The sequence below is a fragment of the Canis aureus genome, chromosome 37 (genome assembly GCF_053574225.1).
Source record: "Canis aureus isolate CA01 chromosome 37, VMU_Caureus_v.1.0, whole genome shotgun sequence".
In the NCBI taxonomy this organism is placed as follows: Eukaryota; Metazoa; Chordata; class Mammalia; order Carnivora; family Canidae; genus Canis; species Canis aureus.
The window spans coordinates 17,474,616-17,490,766 of record NC_135647.1 but is presented as its reverse complement, the minus strand read 5'-3'; the positions used below and the strand labels follow the sequence as shown (position 1 = coordinate 17,490,766).

The 16,151-nt window shown below is 38.2% G+C and overlaps 1 long non-coding RNA gene across 8 annotated transcripts in view; it reads left to right on the top strand.

Moving 5' to 3' along the window:
• The window catches only part of LOC144306589 (uncharacterized), a 35,665-nt gene extending 21,230 nt beyond the window's left edge, over positions 1-14,435 (top strand). For 4 of the 8 annotated variants that reach the window (XR_013373670.1, XR_013373673.1, XR_013373667.1 and 1 more), the window contains 2 exons: positions 8,468-8,553; positions 8,662-8,939. This is a non-coding gene — a long non-coding RNA (uncharacterized LOC144306589). Of the gene's footprint in view, positions 1-8,467; positions 8,554-8,661; positions 8,940-9,351; positions 9,776-11,139; positions 11,461-11,661; positions 11,773-13,939 lie in introns of those variants that run through there. The other 4 variants (XR_013373671.1, XR_013373672.1, XR_013373668.1 and 1 more) reach the window with 4 other exon arrangements.
• Positions 14,436-16,151: the final 1,716 nt, after the last annotated feature.

Here is a 16,151-nt window from a genome sequence, read left to right as displayed (position 1 = left end):
TTTAGAGGTTGATAAATGTGATAATGTACATAAAAGTGTTTCATAAACTCTGAAGTGCTACACAAATGTAAGGTATTATTACTTAAAATTATGATGTATGCTTGGCATAGAGAATGGTGCTTTTTGTTTAATAATGATGTGTACTTCTCAATTGCTTGGAGGATCAGCTGAAATGGCTCATTGATTGGTAAATTAATGCCACAGTCTCCTTTTTGTATAGGTTTCTGAAACAATCATTATTCCTGTCTTGAGGATTTCATGCGATACAGAAAAGATAGACACGTGGCTTTTTAACATTTCATGAAACTGCTTTGCCAGATGAAAGGGCACTACTTTTAGACGTGCCTCTGTACCCCTGTATACTACTCCTCTTTTAATCTTTTTGACATTGATGGTCCTTGAAATCCCCTACACATTCCTGTCCCTGAAGGAAACATTATTTTATGGAGCCCTGATCCCTAAGAGTATCTTGCTGTTCTCTTTCTTTCTCTCTCTCTTTTAAAATCAAAGTATATTTTAGTATGAAAAGTAAATAAAGTCTCCTGGACTTGACTTTTTTTTTTTTCCCCATGCTCTAAAATGTCTTTCTCTTCGCGGCCCTTAGATATTATACGTTCATTTGCATCCTAAAAATCTTCAGTAGTATTCCATGGAATCACTTCTAAAACAGATCATTTCTACTGTGATTTTTGAAGTTTGGGTTATCCATTCTAATTTCTCTGCAAAAGTCATCCTCAGAATTAAATAAAATAAAAAAATAAAATAAAATAGAATAAAATAAAAAATAAAATAAAATAATAAAATAAAATAAAATAAAATAATAAAATAAAATAAAATAATAAAATAAAATAAAATAAATAAAATTAAATAAAATAAAAAAAAATAAAAATAAAAAAGTCATCCTCAGCCAGGCTTTTATAATATACAAGTGAGTTTCTGAGCCCTTTACAGTTGTGTCAATAACTTGAAAACAAGATTGGGGAAGGAAACTTACTGTGTTAGGACAATGTTTGTCGGACACAACACCTTCTAGAACAAATCCTATGAAGTGATTAACAGCAGCATTCAGCTTAGTTTTAGTCTAAAGAAAAGCCAGTTGCAAAATAAGAGCCTGGGGTCTAATGGCAAATGTTGAAATGTTCCTTGTGAGTTTAACAGAGCAAGTTCAAGGCAGAAATTCTATGTAAGACCATCACAGTTCTGAAAAAGCACATAATGAAATAACTATAGACCTTTTAAAGACACTCCATAACAGAGGACGATGGTACTCTAGTGTTTGCTTATTCAGTGTTTTGAGATTTTACAGTACTTTGAACTAACTAGTATTTCAGCATTTGAATGTATGCCACAAATTCTAAAATGTTAGGAACAATGACTCCACAGGACTAGCAAACTTTCATCCCAGCCCGCAAGAAGAGAGTTTAGTAAAGGCAGTCCTATTTCATAGACTGAGTAAGGCCTTCTAATAACATGTCACTTGTAACCGGCTTTAGTTGCTGTCCTATGACATACATTTTTTTTTTTTTACCAGTAATTTATTTCAAAAGTTTAAAGTCAAAGCCTACACTACCCACCAGCTCTTAAGGAGTTTATTTTCCTGATGCGCTTAAACAATTGTCAAAGAACATTTGATTCACTCTGAGCCTCTATAAAATTGGGCACGTTTTATATTTTCTTGGCACATGTATTTCTGAGAGGAGGAAGGGAGAATTTTATTTTTGTGAAAAAGAGCAAGTTTATCTTTGAGTGATGGAGTTGTGGGCGCATGTATAATTTGCAATGTGAAGACGGAAGAAATGGTGTGGGACCATGGTTGAAAGGTCCCACTGAAGCTAAAGAAAACTGTGGGCAACCTGGCTCAGGATCACAGAACCGTATTGTGAATTTCAGTGGACTTGCAGACCACAGATCTCAATGCACGCGTATATGCATGGATTATATGAGACATGTGGTATACGTTGCTGAAGGAATCTACCTCAATATCTCAGTGGCCTAACACAATAAACGTATATCCTGCTCATGTTGATTGCAGTGTGGTTGTTCGGTGACCTTTTTCATATTCCTTTAGCCACTCAAGCTCTTTCCATTTTGTGGCTTTGTCATCCTTGGAGCCTCAGAGTTCTTTGCTGGATACTCTGTGGCCAGCTGACAAGTGGAGAAAGAGGATTAGCTCAGAGAAACACAGAAGGTATTCTTTGTGGTCCTTTCTAGAAGTGAGAACCCTGAGTTCATTCCATTGGACAACATCAGTGACACAGCTCCATATAGAAGGTACTGGAAAAATGTACCACTTGGCCAGGAAGCTGCTTCACAGCAGCAAATTAACACTGAAAAGGCAGTGTTTCTCTTTTGAGGATGGGCAGCCACCTCTGCCCCAGCAAAGCTCTACGGGTTTTCCCCAGCATCACTAAATGTCCCAAGTATAAAAGTAGAAAAGATGTCTAGTTGACTTCATTTGTATGTAGGATTTTTTTCCAAGAGAGTACGTCAGAAGAGCAATGACAACAACAAACGGGTTCAACTAATAATAGCCAAGTCCCAAGGCATTGAGGAAAGAAATGAATCCATGAAAAGCCAACATAATCCTTGGAGAGAAACACAATCACGTTGAGGTTGGAAAAGTGTAGTCATGGAAGGATAAAGCTGGAACAGATGAAATGATTTATTCACTAAGTGGGTTCTTGGAGTTTAGATTGAGAGTTGGAATTAAACAAACAAAAAAACCTGAGGGTGAGGCTACAGGAGTTAGTAGTAAAAGGGGAATGGAAAGATACAGTAGTTGAGGGAAAAAAGGGACTGTGAGTCTAGGGTGCTAGGTAATGCATGTGAATTTTATTCCAAAGATAGGAAGATGTGATAGATTAATAATTAAAGTGTTCTTGAGTCTTCATACCTCCAATCCTGTACTTTGCTCTTCCCTTTTGAGTGTGGCATTCTACCCATGACTCGATTCTGAGCTGGGCCACACTATTAATTTTGTAAGAAAACATGACACAAAGCAAAAGCTGAAAAAGAACTTGCGGTCTACACTTTCTCCTTCCTCTTCCAATGCCTTTGTCCTGAAAATACGCTTAGGCCAGCTTGCTGGTCCGATGAGACATTCTGAGCAGGGCTGAGTTGTCCCACTGAGGTCATTAGACACCAGCCAATAGCATTAAGAACTCGGTCAAGATCAACAGGGCAGTGTAGCCTACTCTGCTGTCTCCAGGTGAGTGAAGAAGAAACGCTTGTTTTTATATAGCATTGAAGTGTTGCAGCTGTGCAGCATTATGGTGACAGTAAATAACTTATACAGGCAACTGCTAAAAAGGAGCTCCACAGGGAACGTGAGACCGTGATTTGGAAACACAAGTAGATGGTGACGCCTTTTCGAATGCTCACTACAAACAGGATCCACTTCATGTATTGACCAGATTAATTGAAACTCATCTCTTTGGCTGCCACCTGCTCAGTTCTAGGCTTACTTCACATTCTGGCATCTATACTTGTTAATTTCAGTGATTTTTATTATTGCAGTTGTGTACTTTAAACATCTTGTAAAAATAAATAAATAAATAAATAATAATTAATAATAAATAAATAAATATCTTGGAAATACAAGACACAGGAAATGCATAACAGCTAGTCACCCATTCTGAATGCTCAGAATGCCGTTGCCATCTTGTATTTTTCTCTTAGAAGAATGGGGCTTTGTAATTTTGGGTATCTTAGTCAAAGACTTTGTTTTCAATTCAAAGACCTTGGGATGCCTGGGTGGCTCAGTGGTTAAGCATCCGGCTTTGGCTCAGGTCGTGATCCTGGAGTCCTGGGATCGAGTCCCACATCAGGCTCCCTTCATGGAGCCTGCTTCTCCCTCTGCCTATGTCTCTGCCTCTCTCTCTCTGTGTCTCTCATGAATAAATAAAATAAAATTAAAAAAAAAAACAAAAATAAACAAAGACCTATGGCGGTTATTTCTGAGAGATAAATACACATCCCCAAGTTATTCCACAGAGTGTTTTCCAGATTTTGACCATATTTTAAACATATTTTTCAATACATTTATTATTTTTTATTTAACAGCTGTATTGAGGTATAATTTACCCACCAAAAAATGGGCCCATTGCAAGTGCTCAACTGAATTATTCCTAACAAATTATTCCTAACAAATTTAGAAAGTCATACAAGCATTAGCATATCTAGTTTTAGAATATTTCTGTCACCCTACAAAGTTCCCTTATGCCTTTTCAATCTCTGCACCACCTCCCCATCCCACCCCACCCCAAGCACCTGGCTGCTCCTGATCTGCTTTGTGTCACTATAACTTTGAATTTTCTGAAATTTCATACAAATGGAACCATGCAGTAGATATTCTTTTGTGTCTGGCTTCTTTAACTTAGCATAATGTCTTTGAGGTTCATTCTTGTTTGTTCGTTTTTTTAAGATTTATGTATTTATGTATTTATTTATTTATGAGAGAGAGAGAGAGAGAGAGAGAGAGAGGCAGAGGGAGGAGGGAGAAGCAGGCTCCATGCCAGGAGCCCGACGTGGGACTCGATCCCAGGACTCCATCCCGGGACTCCAGGATCGTGCCCTGGACCAAAGGCAGGCGCTAAACCGCTGAGCCACCCAGGGATCCCCTCATTCTTGTTTTAACATGTAATATAACTGTGATATATTGAGTTTTCATTTTCATTCAGTTTAAATACATTCTAATTTTTCTGTTTGTTTCTTCTTGGATGTAGCGATTATTTAGAAGCATAGTGTCTAATTTTTAAAATATGTAAGGATTTCCCAAACGTCTTTCTGTTGTTCATTTCTAATTTTGTTTTATTGTGATTAGGGAACATACTTTGAATAATTTTAATTCATTTTAAATTTGTTGAGAGTTGCTTTATAACCTAGCATTTGGTCTCATGTAGAGATTATTCTGTGTCTGTTTTTTTTTTTTAAGTATATTCTGCTGTTACTGGGTATAATGTTCTATAAATATGAGTTAGTTCACAGTGGTTTGACAGTGATGTTTAATTGTGCCATTTTATGTTTAGATCTAGCAGATAGTAAGGGTAGGATATTGAACTGATTCCAATGGTTAAATTATTGATTTCACCTTTCTTTCCTGTAAGTTTTGGATGCTCTTCATTTAGATGTATATGCATTTATGTATATTTGCACAATATATTCCTAACATGATACAGTAATAATACATAAGACAATATCTTTTGTTTTAGAGTCTATTGTTTTTCTGGTATTGATGTAGTTACTCCAGTGCTCTTGTGGCTACCATTTGGATGCTATACATTTTTTTTTCTGTATTTTTATAGTTAACCTATTTGTCCCTGATTCTAATGTGTTTCTCTTGTAGAGTGTTGGATCTAGATTTTTTTGATCCAGTCTTACAATGTGCACTTTTTGCTTAGAGTGTTTTGTTGACAGGTAGTGTGATAATTGATATAGTTAGTATTGTTGGCTAATTTGCATCTCTTTTCTACATGTCCAAATTTTGTTCCTCTTGTACTGCCTTCTTTTATGTTAAAAATGGATTTTTTTGTGTACAATTTTAGTTCCCTATTGATTTTTTTGAGTTATTTTTATAGTAGTTGCTATAGAGATTACAATAAGCCTTTTACTTTTTTTAATACTCTACTTTAGGTTAATATGACCTAATTCCAGTAAAATAAAGTAACTTTGCTCCAGTATAACTCTTTCCCTTCCCATTTCTTACAGCTCTGATGGCCATATATAATACATGTGTATATGCTATAAAGCCATAAGTGTAGTGCCATAATTCTTGTTTATGATTTTAAAAGAAATTTTTAAGTAATAGGTTTTGATATGTAATGTAAATGATAGTAATAGGTTTTCTTATATCTACTGGTGTATTTTCCATCACCAATACTTTTTACATCTTTCCCTTGATTTGGGTTACCATTTGGTGTGATTCTCTCAGTTTGTAGAACTTGCTTCAGTTTTTCTTCTACAACAGTTCTGCTATGAATCAATTTTCTCAGCCATGGTTTATTTAGGAACGCCTTTATTTTTCCTTCACTTTTGAAAGACAGTCTTATTGGACAAAGATTTTTTGGTTGACAAACTGGTTTGGTTTGGTTTTGTCTTATGTTCAAGACTTCAAATTTGCCATTCTGCTACCTTCAGGCCTCCACTGTTTATGATAAAAGGTCAACTTTTATTTATAGTGTTCTGCAAACAAGTCAGTTTTCTCTTGATGCTTTTTTAAAAATTTTTATTTATTTATGATAGTCACACAGAGAGAGAGAGGCAGAGACACAGGCAGAGGGAGAAGCAGGCTCCATGCACTGGGAGCCAGATGTGGGATTCGATCCCGGGTCTCCAGGATCACACCCTGGGCCAAAGGCAAGTGCTAAACCGCTGTGCCACCCAGGGATCCCTCTCTTGATACTTTTAAGATTTTTACCTTTCTCTTGGTCTTTCAACAGTTTAACCACGATGAGGTAGATGTAGGTCTCTGAATTTGTCCTGTTTGGTTTATTTTGAATTTGGTTTATTTGAATTTATATAGTAATTTTTTCATCCAATGTTGGAAATTATAAGCATTTATTTTTTCAGTACTTTTTCCTTCTCCTTTCTTTCTTTCCTTGGTAGACTGATAGTCGTCCTAAAAGTCTCTGATTCTCAGTTCATTTTTCTGCAGTCCTTTTCCTCTCTGGTTTTCTTGTGGATGATATCTGCTATTCTATCTTTTGGCTTACTTGTTCTTGCTTCTGTTATGCCAAACCTGCCATTGAGCTCATGTAAATTTTTCCGTTCAATTATTGTACTTTCAACTCCAGAACTTCCCCATGGTTCTTTTCAGAGTTTCCATTTGTTATTGTAATCCCTACTTTTTGATTCATTATCATCATGTTTTTCTTTAATTTTTTGAACATGTTTACATGTCACAGCTCTTTTGAAGACTTTTCTACTAAAACCAGCAATTTTATCCACTCTTAGAGAGTTTTGTTACTTGTTTTTCCTGTGTGTGGTTCACACTTTCCTGTTGGTTGGCTGCTCTTTTGGCTGAAAACACTGAAATATTAGGTTATTTATTTATTTATTTTTAAAATATTTTATTTATTTACTCATGAGAGATACAGAAAGAGAGGCAGAGACATAGGCAGAGAGAGAAGCAGGCTCCCTGTGGGAAGACTGATATGGTACTTGATTCCAGGATCCCTGGATCATGACCTGAGCCCAAAGGCAGACACTCAACCACTGAGCCACCCACATGCCCCAATATTAGGTAATTTATTATAGTGACTTTGGATTCTGATTATTTTCCCAGGTTGGCTGTTATTATCTCTGTATTTATTTATTTATTTATTTATTTATTTATTTATTTATTTTTAATAACTTGCCTGGACTCTATCTGTGTGCTCGGTCTACTCTTACAGTGTGTGGCCACTGTGTCTCTGTTCAGTGTCTTGTTTTTTTTTTTTTTTTTTTAATTATCATTTTTATGTTTTAGTCTTATATCCTAAGGATCACACCTGTGCCTGCATAGTTTGGTGGTTTGGAAATCATTTAGGCAGATCTTGTCCTCAAACACAACACACCAACAAAGGCTTGCATCCTTTCCTGAAAGATTTGTGTGCGATACAGGGAGTGCATTTAAATGTCATGCAGCCTCCTAGTCAGGCATACACATGTGCAGAGCTTACTTAGTCTCTCTATGGCTCTCTGACGTGCAAGATGTCCTTGTTAAATGCCTGGCTAGTAGCATTCTGCTGCTCATCCCAGCATAACTCCACCTTCTCGTTTACCCTTCTTGTTTCCTACTGAGTTTGCTGCTTTTATTGACAATGTCCCGGGGTGTTGGATTTCTGCCCTGTGCCAAATCAGATTAGCCTCCTCTAGCAACAGAGCTGCTCATTTTTACAACCAGTCCCGCCTTCATAGCACTACAAACTTAACTGAACTGGGGAAAGAGGAAAATGGAACACCCCCCAGCAAGGATCCCCTGGTAACAATAGACTTTACTCTTTGTATCTGGAGCTCAAGGGCCTCTATTTTTGTTTGCTACTGGCCATTTTCTAGAGCTGTGAAGCAGTTGTTTTTGATAATGTTGTCCAATTCCAGATTTGTTTAAGGTAGAGGGGAATTGTCAACATTTCTTCACACTAGCAGTCCTTGGGTTTGTCCACATTTTAAGACATACTAACCTGGAACCTTCTACATATAGAACATTACATACTTGCTGTGATAACATTCAGTGTGAAACCAATCTGACATCTGACTTTAAACCCTCCTTCTGCTTGCTATCAAATAATAGGATAATTATGTTATATATTTGAAATGATCAATGGCCAAGTGATAATTTGAGTGAGAGCCTTCTAGTGCTACAAAGGCTATAAAACAGATTCCCTAGCCACCTTGATAGGGCCACACAAAATCCAGGACAAAACCTCTTAGCCCTGTGGGCATTAAAATAGGTTCACTTTTGCTTTTTGTTTTGTTTTTGTTTTTAAAGGCTGTGAATGGAGAAAAAAGATCGACTGAATGTTGTGAAAAAATTGATTTGTGGAGTCTCATGAGAGAAGAGGTTGCTGCACAGAGGTGAGGAGACATTATCTTTTGACCTTATGGTATTGAAAGGTGGAGCTTGTGAGAACCAGGAGCCTCTTGTTAAATGGACTGACTGTAAGTTTTCTGAATTCCTTTAAGACAGAGGAGGAGGACTTTTATATGAAGAACAGAAGGATAGAGGTGCTTGCTGACAGATGGTGGCTCTAGAGGACATTGTCAGACATGATAGAGCAAGGGAGTTTGGCAGAAAAACCCGAGGAGAAGTGAGAATTCTCCAAACAATAATATAACCTGAGGGCCTGACATTTGGGAATGAGGGCAAAACAACAAAAAATTTCTCCTATCCAAAACCAGGGACACATAATTAAAGAAAAAAAAAAAATAAAGCCAGTGTTTACTTAAAAGCTGAGCATACCTTTAAGAGAATCAGAAGATAACTATAAATTAGTAACTAACCTTGTCATCATTATCATCATATTCTTACTATATTAAATGAATCATTGTTTGAGAGTATTAAAAAAAAAAAACCCAGCATGACTAACAAAGTTTGCTCTCACGTTTCAATGTATATTGTTAATGTGGAAACACAAATGTATACCTGGAGAGGCTTCCTTCTAAGGTGATACCTCTCTACCACCTGTCTGACAATTCATTGTAGCCCTGGGGCATTTTTTGGAGTTAGCTATTTGTAGTAAAAGGGAACTAATGAATAGTGCAAATGCCACTAAAAAAAAATTAGAGTGCCTTTATCAGAAGGCACAGATGTTAACTTATCAGATGCAAGGAAAAGAAACTCTTGCTAATTGGATCCTATTCTCCCTCTGTCAGTTTCATTTAAGGAGACATTTAAATGGACACAGCTGGAATTTGGAAGTTCTCCTTAAACAAGACTACATAAAGCCAAGCTGGTTTAGAGTACTTCTGTGTCTACTTCCTATTTCTTTTTTTTCCCCCCTAGTTTGGCTCATCTGTTGGCTTGAAGATGTTAGTAAAACTGGAGTAAGGTATTAAGCAAACAGAAAAAGGTTTCCCAAAGTTAGGAAGGTAGAGGGAATTGACAGCAAGAATGTAAGTTGTTGAATTTCCAATCTTGAACTGATTCAAATGAGGCAAGACATATTTCCAACCCAATCTCAATTTGCAACTGATTTTGAAAGATCCATAAGACTTCAGAGTGAAAAGTGACTTTAGATACTAGTTAGTCCAGGGGCACCTGGGTGGCGGAGCGTTTGAGGGTCTTGGCTTTGGCTCAGGTCATGATCCCAGGGTCCTGGGATCAAGTTCTGCATCGGGCTCCTTGCAGGGAGTCTGCTTCTCCCTCTGCCTATGTCTCTGCCTCTCTCTCTGGGTCTCTCATGAATAAATAAATAAAATCTTCAAAAAATAAATACTATTAGTCTACTATTTTTTCAAAAACCAGAAAGTCGAAACTCAGAGAGTCAAAATGGCCAGATGAAAACTGTGAAGTCCTATCTACCATAGATCCTCACTAGGATCAAGCTTCCCTGAATCTCAAGTTAGTGCTACTTTCAACATATCACCTTTTCTTCCAAATCACATGAGATTAAGACATTATTGATTCTGATACAAATTCTAGAGTGTGTGTGTGTGGGAGGGGGAGTGTCTCACTCCGGCAAGCAACTCTTCAACACCAGTGAGTGTCCTAGAACTCAATTCGGATGCCGTCTACCTGGAGCTAGCATCAGATCCCACAGGTTAAGGACTCCATACGGCAAAGCTTAAGCAAAACACAAAGCTTAATATTGGCTGGCCTTTAAACAGAAACATTTTAAAATTCTACATGCAGTGCATATGTCCGCTGTATACTTCTCTATCTCTATACTGATATGAGAGATGAGAAAAAGCAAATTGAATGAGACATGTTTTCCAGGTGAAAACAAAGAAATTGTAGGAATACTCCATTGAGTCACAGAGAGATGACCCTAAGTGACTTTGCTGTTCTGTTTCCCTAAATCAAATAACTTATGGTTACCCCAGCCTGTTCATCTTATTGCATACTCAATATGCTGTTTTTTTTTTAAAGGTTTTTTTTTTATTTATCCACTCATGAGAGAGACACAGAGGGAGAGAGAGGCAGAGACACAGGCAGAGGGAGAAGCAGGCTCCATGCAGGGAGCCCGATGTGGGACTCGATCCAGGGTCTCCAGGATCATGCCCCAGGCTGCAGGCGGCACTAAACCGCTGTGCCACCGGGGCTGCCCTCAATATGCTGTATATCATACTGGACTCTTCAGGGACACAGGTAAGTATGGCAGGAGGTTTTCAAAGTGTTTGTGGCCCATCTGCAATTTATTTCATGTTTTCCTTGGCAAACTCTGATTTCCCCGCTCTGGGCACACACATAGAATATAAACTTCATGAGAGGAGTTCAACCTAGCAGACTGCCTAGCAAGGTATCTGACACATGGAAGTTGCTGCCTCCTTCCTTGGATTCATGTTCTCCAGTTTTTGTGTTCATTTTGTGATTTAAAAATACTGTATTCACCATATGTGATAGGCACCTGTTCATTTTTTTTGGACAATAATCCCCATCCCTTTATTCTTGTTTAATTATTTTTTATTTTATTTTTTTAAATTATTTTGGTGTCAAACCAGGATCTCGTCGAAAAAAAATATAGTAGGAAGAATTTTGAAATTAAAAGCTAACACTCCTGGTGTAAAAAGAAAAAAAGTTTACTCCAACAATAAAAAACTTTTGAGCATTCTACTCCCATCACTTTCAAGAGCTCGTGATTCAATAAATACTAAGTAGCTAGAACTTGGACAGAATCCTCAGAAGTAACGGTCTTCTTTAATAACCTCGGTGATGATGCACAGATGACTAATGGAAACAGCTACTTCCACATCTCCAGAGATCTAAATGTGAACCTGGCTGAGTAGTTGGACAAATAAATCTGGAATAGCAAAAAAAAAAAACAGACTCTGGGGTTTTGTTATGGTTCTGAGAACAGTGGCCACTGAGGGTGATGGCTTCTGTGTCAAATGTGGAGAAATGTGCTTTCTAGGCCAACTTAAAGTAGTTTTGTGTAGCAGTCGGTAAATTTCCACGATGACACAAAAGCTGGAAAGTGTGCATTAACTAGTATTCTCCTGAACTGCATTGTTTATGGCTTTTAGCAGTTTCAAATGAGGGTTTGGATATGGAATTCACTGCTTCCCTGGATGGACTGTACAACCCAAAGAATGCACCTCAGCTTCCCTCCGCCAGCTTTTTAATGAGGTATTATTGACACATATGAAAATATAAATTGTACGATATGATGATTAGACATGTATATATTATAAAATGAAAATCACCATAAGACTAATATCTCCATCTCTTTACATAATTATGATTTCCATGTGTGCGTGCATGTGTGTGTGTGTGTGTGTGTGTGTGAGAAGACATTTAAGATTACTCTCTTAACAACTCCTAAGTACAGGCATGTTTTGTTGATACTGCATGCTTGGTTCTAGACCACTGCAATAAAGCGATTGTTAAAATAAAGCAAGTCAAATAATCTTTTGGTTTTCTGGTGCATACAGAAGGTGTGTTCACACTGCACTGTAATTGAGTAAGTGTGCAATAGCATTATGTCTAAAAAATACATAGACTTTAATTAATAAATACATTATTGCTACAAAATGCTAACCGTCATCTAAGCCTTCATCGAATCCTATCACTGATCACAGATCACTATGGCAAATACAATAATAATGAAAAAGGAGGTGGGGAGAGGGGTGACTTTGTGTTCACCTGCAGAGGTAGTGTCCAGTCTACAGTTCAACCCAAGTCTTCTGACACTTTGCCTGCCAGGAAAGCTACAGTGAATGTGGAAATGTGAGTCAGAGTTCTCACCAAATTTTCTGGTAGCAGAGAGCCACACATTGAAAAATATCTATGGGATAAATGAAACACTTAGAATTGAAATAGTATTATTTGATCATATAATTTAGAAAATATCATTTGGAGGTCTTCGGGAAAATGTCCACCAGACACTCCGTCCATATTGCAATAAGGTTGTTCAGGTGTTGTTCTCTTGAGTTGCTGGAGTCCTTTATGTGTGTTTGTATATTAAGCCCCTTTCAGGTAGATGATCTGCAAGTATCTTCTCCCATTCTACTGTTGCCCTTTTATTTTGCTTCATGTTTCTTTTGCTGTGCAGAAGCTTTTTTATTTGATGTGGTCACACTTGTTTATTTTCGCTTGTGTTCCTTGCACTTTTTGTTTCTTGATTCATTAGAGCCTATTAGGGGACTGGTGTCACAGGATCCACCTGGGTCATTGGAGCTGGCAGGTGCCAGGATGAGGGAGGGGCCTGGGTTATGGGGAGTCCCGAGGGTTCTGAGAGTTGGCTTGGTGCTGGTTCTGGGGTCACAGGGAAGTCTGACACTCACTGTCTCCTCTTTCTCTCACGGAGCAGGTGTCTCTCCCGGCCAGGTTGCCCAGGTGTGGGGAAGGGCTATGGGAGTTGTGTGACTCTAACTTTCCTACCTTCCTCCATGAGTCCTTCTGTGCTTCATTCAAGTGCTGTAACCCAGCACCTGCAATCCGTGGCTTTTGTGAAGACATTTTTATGCATAGACACTTGTTCAAATTGATGTTTCCAAGGAGAACAAGCAGTAGAACAAGCTACCATTTTGCGACATCAGTCAGGATTTTTTAATGCTATTAGACTGAGTTACTAATATTTCTGGAGTGCTACTTCTAAATAATAACATTTCTGATAATAACATGTTCTAAATAATATCTAAATTGTATCATTTCAATAATAATATTTTCTAAATGGTATTATCTAAATTATAAGATCAAATAATACTATTTCAATTCTAAGTGTTTCATTTATCCCATAGATATTTTTCAATGTGTGGCTCTCTGCTACCAGAAAATTTGGTGAGAACTCTGACTCACATTTCCACATCTACTGTAGCTTTCCTGGCAGGCAAAGTGTCAGAAGACTCAGGTTGAACTGTAGACCGCATAATATCTCTGTAGATGAACACAAAGTCACCCCTCCACCCCTCCTTCAGTGTTTGGAACAATGAAATCAACATTCCAGAGCTGGTTTCCTTTAAGACACATTTAAAACTAGTAAGCATACATCTTGAGTAAATATTATGGTTTTACATACAATGGAAAAATAAATAAATGAAGCTGAGCACCAAGGAAAGCATTTCTATTGAATGGTAGTCATTAGAACTCCCAAGCTGTCCATTCAGGGGTTCCATGTTGGGGAAGGACAGGGAGACTGGAAGAGGTGGATTTGGGACAGCTTTGTATTTCTCAGATGAAGTCTCTGCATGGGAGACTTGAGGGAGACCAGAGATGGGGTCACTGAAGCGAATGATCTATCTTATAAATTAGACTTCAACTAGTGTAAAAGCTGCTGAAATGAGGGACCAATTGTTTTGGTAGCCTGTCGGAAATCATTTCCACCCTGACAAGATGCCAGCAGTGTGGTGTGATCTCCCAGCCTTCAGCTCTCATGCTGGGAGAGAAGCAGAGCGGCACAGGAGAAAATCCTCATCATGGAGAAGCACTGCAGCCAGATCTTAAGGCCCAGCATTGCCATTCGCTCCACTCACCACCTCCCTCCCTCCCCTACCCTCCCTTTCCCCCTCCCTTCTCCACCCTCCCTCGGTGGGTATAGAATTCAGTCTTTATGGAATCAGAATGAGTTGATATAAGCAATAGGAACAAAAAAACAACATCAAAAGAAATTACACCGCCATCAAACTATCTCATAATATCATTAGTGACCTAAATTAAAGCAAGATAATTGCCCCAGCAGACAACAAGCAGCCATGAAGAATACTAATAACAAGGAAAGCACATTCCCACACTCTGCCAGGAGCCAAGCTCGACAGCAGTCCTGCAATTTTTGTGCCGATTGACTGACAAATATCTTTTCTCAAGCTTAGAAAAATAAAACCCATGAAACTCACCTGCCTGGTTTTTTTTTTTTTGTTGTTGTTGTTGTTGTTTTGTTTTGTTTTCTGTTTCTTGTTTTTAGCATCCTTCTTGTTAAAGTGGCAGATGCAGAAATGGGACCCTTGAAAGCTCTGCTGGGTTTTGTGCAAGTCAGTGTCGTATAAAGTCCGAGAAATGCTAAATAAGCCATGGCTTTGGTAAGAGAACAAAAACAACGTGATTCCTGACATATAGGTCAATGGCGTATTGGCTGTGTTTCACTTCATTTTCTGTAATAAATTGGGTAAGTCGTTCCGCCTCAATTTTGTTAACCCTCTAATAATACAATTTTCACAATTGTGTTTCACACCAGCAACTTGTAGACATCCTAAGGTTAAAAATAGATAACAATTGGGGTGTCTGGGTGGCTCCATTGGTTAAACATCTGACTTGGCTCAGGTCATGATCTTAGGGTACAGGGATGGAGCCCCTAGTGGGGCTCCCTGTTCATCGGGGAATCTACTTCTCCTTTGCCCTCTGACCCTCCCTCCTGCTCATGCTCCTTCTCAAATAAATAAATAAAATATTCTTTAAAAAATAGACAAACACTGAAATAACCCTACTCTTCTTCCCTCATACCTTTCCAGAGTCAAAAATGACATGAATAAGTTTGAATAAAATGTTTAGCTGCAACTGTACAGATTGGGATAAACTGGTTCCCTCAGTAGGATATGAGAAGTCCTCATGAGTTACACTTGGTGGGGTTCCCTCTTAACAAACCCAGCAAGATCCTTGAGCCACTATTTGAGTGATATGCAGATAAATAGCATCCACTTCAGTTCTGCCTGTGAAGGAAATGAAGATAAGGTGCAAATTAAGGTCTATTAACAACTTGAAAACTTTAATTTCTTAGGCTTTTCATTTAAAAGAGGATGAAGAAAAATAAAATAAAATAAGATAAATGAATAAATAAAAGAGGATGAAGAATGCAAATATTTTCCATTTGCTTCCTTAGGAGTGCAAAAGAAAGAGGTCCTGTCCAGCAGGCCTCTGCCTACCTTGTTCTCACTGACACTTAAAAGATAACCAGATGAGATCTTCTTCTTCCGGGGGTTGTGTGTGGGCAGACCACTGCACTTCTTCAGGACAGTCAAGATCTAGAAACTTCTACATCCTCGAGTACTCACATAGTGCTTGACAAATCAAAATGTTCTATAAATGCTTTGTGGAGTGAAAACTAGCAACATGCCCTGTACCCACACCTGTGCTATGTTGTCTTCATTTTGGTGAATTCTGTTGAAAGCAAGACTTCATATTATTTCCAGATTCCTGGTGCTGACTTTTCTTCTCCTCTTGTACCTTTTTATGGTCATTATTCCACATCCTCCCAGGAAACAGCTTTGGTGCAACTGAAGACAGATGTGATAGAGCACAAAGGGCTCTGGTTCTGGTCAGGAAGCCTGGACACTACTATGTGGCTTTGGGGAACTACACAGCAGGACTGGGTCTCCCTATATGTATTTTGAAAGTGTAAATACCATCTTCCATATGGAGTTGACAGGAAGTTTAAAGAGCTAATGCATATGCTTAGAAAGGTTATTAACTATTCACTAAGTATCAATTATACTTGGATATGACTGATATATGTTATTAATGCCAATATAAAAAGTAGAGTTCATGGGGGCACCTGGGTGGCTCTGTTGGTTAAGGGTCTGAC